Consider the following 9,806-nt stretch of genomic DNA (forward strand, 5'->3'; position numbering starts at 1 on the left):
TTTTCCTTTTTCAGCACGCCAAGTGCGCAGGATGTTGCTAGGACTTTTCACAGCGTTACCTTCCTACAATGAAGTTGAGTTTTTTGAATTGTTGATGATTGAACAAGCAATCAAAAGTGTAGAGACTCAGACTGAACAGGACATTTTGTATTGTGACGTCAAACGACTTCACTGCCTACTGCTGAATGAACTGAACAACTACCAAGGCAATATCATGGTGACTCAGAGGCCGCGAGTATTAGAGGTGAGATCAATATTATAGTGACTCAGAGGCCGCGAGTATTAGAGGTGAGATCAATATTATAGTGACTCAGAGGCCTCGAGTATTAGAGGTGAGATCAATATTATAGTGACTCAGAGGCCGCGAGTATTAGAGGTGAGATCAATATTATAGTGACTCAGAGGCCGCGAGTATTAGAGGTGAGATCAATATTAAAGTGACTCAGAGGCCACGAGTATTAGAGGTGAGATCAATATTATAATGACTCAGAGGCCGCGAGTATTAGAGGTGAGATCAATATTATAGTAACTCAGAGGCCGCGAGTATTAGAGGTGAGATCAATATTATAGTGACTCAGAGACCGCGAGTTTTAGAGGTGAGATCAATATCATGGTGACTCAGAGGCCGTGAGTTTTAGAGGTGAGATGGATATCCCAATTATTAAGCATTTAAGATCCTTCCTTACTTAATCCTCTTTGTGTCAGGTGATGTAAAGCTAGCTACACAGTCTCTCTTTCCAGCCCAATCAGATGCCATTAATTTCACTCTTCTCCATGATGACTGCCTCTTTTATGCTGTCTTAATTATTATAGCCCCCGCAAACGAAGTTTGGGGGGGTATATAGGAATCACTTTGTCCGTCTGTCCGTCTGTCTGTCTGTCTGTCTGTCCGTCTGTCTGTCCGTCCGTCTGTCTAGCTGTCCGTCTGTCTGTGCAATTGTGTCCGGTCCATATCTTTCTTACAGAGGGACATTAGAATCTACTACTCCACACTAAGATTGCTCATGACCTAAGAGTGTGTCATGACCTTGACCCAAGGTCATTTGGGGAAGTTCAAGGTCACTGGAAGAAAAATTTCATAATTCGTGTCCGGTCCATATCTTTCTTATTGATAAACTTGGTAGGTTCTCATTTCACACAAAGATTGCCCATGACCCAAGAGTGTGTCATGACCTTGACCAAAGATCATTTGAGAAAGTTCAAGGTCACTGAAAGAAAATTTTCAAAAATCATGTTTGATACATATCTTTTATAGATAAACTTGGTAGGTTATCATTTCACACAAAGATTGCCCATGACCCAAGGATGTGTCATGACCTTGACCCAAGGTCAATTTTGAAAGTTCAAGGTCACTGGAAGAAAATTTTCATAATTCCTGTACGGTCCATATCTTTCTTATGGATAAACTTGGTAGGTTTTTATTTCACACAAAGATTGCCCATGACTCAAGGGTGTGTCATGACCTTGACGCGAGGTCATTTGGGGTAGTTCAAGGTCACTGGAAGAAAAATATCATAATTCGTGTCCGGTCCATATCTTTCTTATGGATAAACTTGGAAGATTCTCATTTCACACAAAGAATGCCCATGACCCAAGGGTGTGTCATGACCTTGACCCAAGGTCATTTGGGGTAGTTCAAGGTCACTGGAAGAAAAATATAATTCGTGTCCGGTCCATATCTTTCTTATGGATAAACTTGGTAGGTTCTCATTTCACTGAAAGATTGCCCATGACCCAAGGGTGTGTCATGACCTTGACCCAAGATTATCTGGGGAATTTCAACGTCACTGGAATAAAAATTTCATAATTGATGTTTGAAACATATTTTAATTATGGAAAAACTTACTTCTGAAAAACCCAGCGGGGGGTATTTTGTCCCGTTTGGACAGTTCTAGTTTTATTTGACCTGCACCAAGGTAGCTGCAGATCTGTAGCTATCCGGAAAAATATATATTGATAGACCGGATAGCTACAGTGCCACCCATTTAATAAACTGTATATTTATTGCGCACAAAAAAGTGCGCTCTGTCTTCCATTTATTTCTAAATGTTCCTAAAACTGAAATCTCATAATTTTACTAAACGTGTGTTCCTAACATATTCTTTGACTCTTTCCACAACAAAACATTCGTCATAATTATCTTTGATAGTCCTCCTGACCCAGATAGTGTATTCATCGAACATTTCAATTATACATACTGCCATTTTGGTTTCAAAGATAATTTGGTCTAATATGCTTCGTTCAGATCCCGTACCAAACATTCTAACAAATGCTCATGAGCAGCTCATGAGACTCACATGAGAATCAAGTGAGAATTGCATGCAAATTAGGTAGAAATGGATTTTGCTCATGTGCAGATTGTTAGTCTTTGTTAGGGAGGAAAATACTAACCAAAATGCACATGTGCAAAATTATGCTCACCTCAATGCTCATGAGCAAAAGTCTACTGTAAAATCACATATTTTCGTGGTGTCAAATTTTCGTGGTTTGAGGAAAATTTCTTGGTTCGTGGGGATTTGATTTCATGGATGTAGAATTGTTGAGTAGTAATGTATGTAACATTTTATATTTCGTGGTGGACATGAATTCGTGGGTCTCTTCACACCACGAAAACTACGAAAATTAAACCCCCACGAAAATTTGTGATTTCACAGTATTCAATTTGCTCACCTAACAACAGCCTAATTTAAGATATAGCATTGGTAGTGATTTTTCTAAGTTCAGTTTTCTCACGTGAGGAAGAGGTGAGCAAGAGGTGAGGAAATTGGACATAGTCAAAATTCAGTATTACAAGTAGAATCAAAACCAAAGATTTACAAGTCTCAATTCCTCACGTGAGGCTCACGTGAGGAAATACAATACTTTGACACTCTATGTGGTCCAAGCTTTCCCAAGCCTTTATTACAAATTGACCATGTGTTAAGTGTTAACACTTCCTGATGATAGCATCACAAATGATCGGGGACCAGGCAGGAATATCTTAATTTCTTGAGCTTCTAATCTTTATCTCCCATCGATTTGGAAATGCTTTCCTCTTCTTAAACAACCTGTTGTGTCCCCCACTGTTACTTAAGGTGGGGCAGTATCCAATGAGGAGAGCCAGTTAGGATTTGTGCGCCTTTTAAGACCAGTTCAAAATTTCAATACAAAATGTTTGTGAGGGACATTGAAAGTATATGGATTAATACAGTGAAGAACTGAAATATGCTTTTGGAAATACATGTCATCACCATACTGAACTAGATGCCAACCTTTAAAAGTTGCAAATGTATCCAGTATGTCCATGGGATGAGGGAATGATTAAAGATCAATTTGATATTACCATGGTGCAGCCACAATGAAGGAAAATTTCCAAAATATGCTGATCTGAGAATAGGGTAAGTGCTTTGAAATTTATTATCCCCCCTCTCATTTCAGATTTTACTAATAAAAAAAATATCTTTATATGTTAATTATCAGTGTATTTAAGTTTGATACATTTAATGCAGAATGTTATCAGGAATTACAGTTGAATTAAGAACTATAAATATGATAACAGATTAGGTCAGAGTGTACAATTGACAGCCTTTGTGCAGTATTCTATGAATTACATGTCTTTAAGTTGCTAATTAAATATTGATGCATATGATTTTTCTATTGACTGGCTTTTCATGACCAACGGAACCAGCTTGAAAATATACGAACTTATAACTTCAAATTTTTTGCAGATAAAAGTTGGAATCAAAGGATCTGCAGATTAATCACGGACCCTAGCTGAGCTTGCTTACATGACGGAGTGCTGATGTTGACACTCATTTAAAGGAAATGCAAGGAAAAAAAATGGAACAGGATGAATTGATTATGATTCTTATGACCACTGGATTATCATTTTAAACCCAAGTATGACTGCCACTCATAAATTCAGCAAAGACAGAAACATCTACTTAGCCTCCAAGACAACTTAAAACCATCAAGTACTAGTGCAGTCAAAAATGTTGACTGGACATTTACATTGGATGTTCTATGTTAATCTACTAGAAATGGAACTATTGGATAATAATACCTTGATTGATGTGTACTGTACATAATTATAATAATTTAATTTAAATTTTTATTTCATTTTAAGTTTAAAAGATGAAGTTCACTTAACATAATTATGCATGCATCTATTTACATGTACGTGTTTCTCAAGAGTATTTAAAATGTAATTGATGAATCACATTTAAGAATTACATAATTATATCTGAACCTGAATTTTGTTCTATTGTGCTTGTTCCAAGTGAGCAATTGTTGCACATGAGTCTCATGAGCCTCATGAGACTCATGTGAGCAAATATTCTAGGTGAGCAAAATGATCGATTCCTCATGTGAGCAAAAAATGCTAATGTGCAGAACCCCACTCACGTGAGCATTTCACCTAATTTGCATGTTAAATTGCACATGAGACTCACGTGAGCAACTCAGGTGAGGAAATCTGGTTAGTCCTCACGTGAGCTGCTCATGAGCAAATTGTGAGAATGGTTTGGTATGGGATGTCATCTACGAATGTAATTGATAAAGGAAAAAGAAACTTTTTAAAATCTTCCCTCTTTTGCAATAGAGGTAAGAATTAGGAAGAAATAACCAAGAACCGAGCGCACTTTTTTATGCGCAATAAATATATAGTTTTTTCAATGGGTGGCACTGTAGCTATCCGGTCTATCAATATATATTTTTTTCGGATAGCTACAGATCTGCAGCTAGCACCAAGGATGTCAACATTTCAGCAGAACAATAAAATTTTGTAAATTTTTCAGGAAGTGGAGAATTTTCTACAGCATGTGGTGCTATGTAACAGAATCCACAGCAGGCTCTGGCGTCAGGTGACGGAGGTTCTGCTGACCGCGTGTCCTTAGGACCTACTGACGGCTGAAGACAGACAGACTGTACTGTTTGAGCTGCTACAGGAACTACAGAGAAAGGTAGAACAACATCTGTATGTCTTGTTTACCAACTCAAAGGTATTGGGTATCAACCTCCCAGAAAATGAATATCTAACCAATGCTAACTTTGGACCAAATTTCATTTCTGTACTAAAGGTTAAAGTGTAAGTCTTGCTAAAATTATTATTTGAGACTTGAATTGTATGAAGAAAGGTAACATTTCTTATTCTTGTTGACAGATTTGGGGGGGGGGGGGGGGAGAACAAATATGTTTGATTTTAGGGAAGGAAAAAGTTGTGATATTTCTTTGCAAGATACTGCATTCAGTATTGATAATTAAAAAGCTATTCATTATTTTTAGGTGACAGAGGATGACGCGTTGACAGAGTTAACTGCCCTTGTGGCTGAGATCATTCTTACTCTGATGACAAATCTAGGTCAGTGTTTCTGTCAGGATTCTGACACTGACGACGAAACCAGTCACACTTCCTCACCATGCTGGACTCCACAGCAGGTTAAGGTCAAACAGGGTCATGGGGTCAAGTGTCAGGGTCACGAACCCAATTTGCTTCCTCCCTTTAACTGGTGCTTAGAGGAGTGATAGATCACATTCTGCTCTCAAGTAAGAATAGATCGAAATATCTGAAGTTTACATGTACATACTTTTTTGCTGAAAAGAAATTTTTCAAGTGTATGTTCATAAAACTATAAATTAAACAACTTTGTACAAAAATAAGAAATTTTAATCAATATCTAGTTCTGTTAAGGTGGTGGCAAGCAGTAGAGAGAAAGAGCCAATCTATATGGGGCCCTGCTGTTAATTATCTAAAAATCGTTCAGAAACCCAAGTCACTGACTCACATAGATACAGGTATGTCTAAGTAGATGTAAGAATATAGTTGGACACAGACAACCAAATATTTTGCTTTACATTCCTTAATAGCATAAAAAATATTTTTAAAAATTATACCGGCTCAACTAACCTAAAACTTGGCACAGAGTAAAATCATTTCAAGTCCAAAAATTTACCAAGTTTTCAGGAACATTCATAGTCTGCAAGTCCTTTTATGGCATCGCAAATAACCCCTACCCTGCTTTATAGCCCACCTGAGCCAAAGGCCAAATGGCCGATAAAAGTTTTAAATAGGAATATCTAGGGAAACCTTTTAAAATCTAGCTTCTTTGCAAGTATACTTCAGAGCTTAGTGATATTTATAGGGAATCATCCTCAGGTATTGTAGATTCTAGTTTGTTCAAATCATGACCCACTGGGGGTTAAAATTCAAGCACCCCCTCCCCAGCTTCAGTTTACTTTCAGTTCTGATCTGAAATGTGCTTTTTTCTAGTTAATTGCTCAGGTGTGCGATGTGGCCCCTTGGCCTCTTGTTTCACTTTCTCTTGGAGGATAGGGTAAATATGGGCCTCTTTACACCCTTCCTACTTATAATGCACTAAAAAGCAAAATTTCCCATTATTATCATTTTTATAATTTTTTTCAGACCCTCTCCTTTCCATTTATGCCCAAAAATTACCGCTTTCTACTCCATAAACACCCCAAAGAATTTTAAAGAAAAAAACCTCTATTTTTAACCCGTACCAAACATTCTAACAAATGCTCATGAGCAGCTCATGAGACTCACATGAGAATCAAGTAAGAATTGTATGCAAATTAGGTAGAATTGGATTTTGCTCATGTGCAGATTGTTAGTTTTTGTTAGGGAGGAAAATACTATCAAAATGCACATGTGCAAAATTATGCTCACCTCAATGCTCATGAGCAAAAGTCTATTCAATTTGCTCACCTAAGAACAGCCTAATTCAAGATATAGCATTGGTAGTGATTTTTCTAAGTTCAGTTTTCTCACGTGAGCAAGAGGTGAGCAAGAGGTGAGGAAATTGGACATAGGCAAAATTCAGTATTACAAGAACCAAAACCAAAGAATTACAAGTCTCAATTCCTCACGTGAGGCTCACGTGAGGAAATATAATACTTTGACACTCTATGTGGTCCAAGCTTTCCCAAGCCTTTATTACTAATTGACCATGTGTTAAGTGTTAACACTTCCTGATGATAGCATCACAAATGATTGGGGACCAGGCAGGAATATCTTAATTTCTTGAGCTTCTAATCTTCATATTCCCATCAATTTGAAAATGCTTTCCTCTTCTTAAACAACCTCTTGTGTCCCCCACTGTTACTTAAGGTGGGGCAGTATCCAATGAGGAGAGCCAGTTAGGATTTGTGCGCCTTCTCAGACCAGTTCAAAATTTCAAGACAAAATGTTTGTGAGGGACATTGAAAGTACATGTATATGGATTAATACAGTGAAGAACTGAAATATGCTTTTGGAAATACATGTCATCACCATATTGAACTAGATGCCAACCTTTAAAAGTTACAAATGTATCCATGCAGTATGTCCATGGGATGAGGAAATGATTAAATTAGATCAATTAGATATTACCAATGGTGCAGCCACAATGAAGGAAAATTTCAAAGATATCGCAGCTGATCTAAGAATAGGGTAAGTGCTTTGAAATTTATTATACCCCTCTCATTTCAGATATTAATAATTAAAAAAATAATATGTTTATATGTTAATTATCAGTGTTTTTAAGTTTGATATATTTAATGCAGAATGTTATCAGGAATTAAAGTTTAATTAAGAACTATAAATATGCATTGGTTAGAACAGATTAGGTCAGAGTGTACAATTGACAGCCTCAGTGTGGTATTCTATGAATCACATGTATTTAAGACGCTAATTAAATATTGATGCATATGAATTTTCTATTGACTGGCTTTTCATGATCAAGAGATCCTTGAATATATACTAACTTAATTATTATAACTTCAAAATTTTTTGCAGATAAAAAATGGAATCAAAGGATCTGCAGATTAATTACGGACCCTAGCTGAGCTTGCATACATGACAGAGTTCTGATGTTCGATCGCACTCATTTAAAGGAAATGCAAGGAAAAAGAATGGAACAGGATGAATTGATTATGATTCTTAAGACCACTGGATTATTATTTTAAACCCAAGTATGACTGCCACTCATAAATTCAGCAAAGGCAGAAGCATCTACTTGCCTCCAAGACAACTTTTATCCATCTAGTACTAGTGCAGTTAAAAATGTTGACTGGACATTTACATTGGATGTTCTATGTTAATCTACTGGAAATGAAACTATTGGATAATAATACCTTGATTGATGTGTACTGTACATAATTATAATAATTTAATCTAAATTTTTATTTCAATTTAATTTCAACTTTTATTTTATTTTTTAATTTTATTTCAACTGAAATGAAGTTCACTGAACATAATCATGCGTGCATCTATTTACATGTACATGTTGCTCAAGAGTATTTAAAATGTAAATGATGAATCACATTTTAAAATTACATAATTATATATGTTTGTAATCTGAATTTTGTTCTATTTTTGCTTGTTCCAAGTGAGCAATTGTTGCACATGAGTCTCATGAGCCTCATGAGACTCATGTGAGCAATATTCTAGGTGAGCAAAATGATTCCTCACGTGAGCAAAAAATGCTTATGTGCAGAACCCTGCTCACGTGAGCATTTCACCTAATTTGCATGTTAAATTGCACATGAGACTCACATGAGCAACTCAGGTGAGGAAATCTGGTTAGTCCTCACGTGAGCTGCTCATGAGCAAATTGTGAGAATGGTTTGGTATGGGAAACTGGAACTACTTGAGTGGTCAATGAAATATTGCAGGGGTATGAAAATTAGTAGTCTGTAACCAGTTGAAAGTAAGATGTCAAAGCCTGAATGTCAACTAAACTCCACAGATTTTGCTCTTTACTTAATTGTTGCATGCATGGATCGACATTAAATTGTATATGATGATCTTCAAATGTTTTCTGAAATACAAACCTAATTAGCTTGACAAAGGTTTGCAACAATGTTTCCTTTTCTGACAGAGGCAGGAGGTGATGGGGTTGGGAAGAGGATTTTGGCCGAGGCCCACTCTGAGTATGAGCAGCTGAGACAAGAAAATGTAGCCACCATTGTGTCGTACGGCGACAACTTTATGGACATGGTGTATCGTGATGTGATGGACATGATGTACGTAGGAAGGGTAAAGAAAGAAACTTGATATCCTTGTGTAGAAGTATTTTTATTTCCACTGGTTTCATATTGAACAGGTTCCAGCAGTGCAAGACCTATATTATGATTATTGTCTGTTGTAGATGCTGGCCCTATCAGTAAGACACCATTCTGAGACTCTATGGACAAGTTCCAGCAGTGGATGACCTTTCTGTCCTCTAAAGGTTACCTCCAACACCTGGTGGACAGCCTTCGCCATGACGATCAGCCGCTACTGACCCTTGTGTCCCCCACACCTCAACTCAGAGTGCTGTACATCTACCTGTCTAAATTAATGTAAGTCTTCCATTACTGCCTCATTCTACCACCACATTTGTCATCATGCATCTAACCAAACATTCATAAATCAATAACTCATTCAAAAAATGATTTAGCAGTATATAGTCCACTGATTTTCAATATTGATCATGTTGATATAAAATTTAAGGGCTTTGACATATAATACAAAGTCACTGTGTGTCACAGAGTTTACAAGTAAATAGATATATACAATGACTGTATTTCAGAGTTTGTTGACTCGGGTGGCAGAATCAGCCGTGGGGGCCCACACCTTGTTACAGTGTGGAGTCATGCAGAGACTGGCTGGATGTGTCTTCTTTGACCTTCGACCTGACATGTACATGTTGATTATTGACGGTATTGCAGGCTTTACAGAGATGTGTAGATACAGAGGAGGACTTCCTGCCCAGCCCCATGGCCCGCTATCGTCAGCTTCTCTTTGCTGCCCTCAAATTCTGTCTGGCCATGCTGACCTCACTGGGCGT

The 9,806-nt window shown here is 37.3% G+C and overlaps 2 long non-coding RNA genes across 2 annotated transcripts; both read left to right on the plus strand.

Annotated features, from left to right (window-relative positions):
- Nucleotides 1-2,661: 2,661 nt before the first annotated feature.
- LOC134257327 (uncharacterized) lies at nucleotides 2,662-3,805 on the plus strand. Its single transcript, XR_009989899.1, has 2 exons — nucleotides 2,662-3,377; nucleotides 3,708-3,805. It is a non-coding gene; the product is annotated as an uncharacterized LOC134257327 (long non-coding RNA).
- A 1,047-nt stretch (nucleotides 3,806-4,852) lies between these two features.
- LOC134257328 (uncharacterized) lies at nucleotides 4,853-8,994 on the plus strand. The gene is made up of 4 exons (XR_009989900.1): nucleotides 4,853-4,940; nucleotides 5,263-5,523; nucleotides 5,669-5,772; nucleotides 8,856-8,994. It is a non-coding gene; the product is annotated as an uncharacterized LOC134257328 (long non-coding RNA).
- The last annotated feature ends 812 nt before the right edge of the window (nucleotides 8,995-9,806 follow it).

The sequence above is a fragment of the Saccostrea cucullata genome, unplaced genomic scaffold, assembly GCF_032062105.1.
Source record: "Saccostrea cucullata isolate Sc308-1 unplaced genomic scaffold, CSIRO_AGI_Scuc_v1 ctg3927, whole genome shotgun sequence".
NCBI classification, from domain to species: Eukaryota; Metazoa; Mollusca; class Bivalvia; order Ostreida; family Ostreidae; genus Saccostrea; species Saccostrea cuccullata.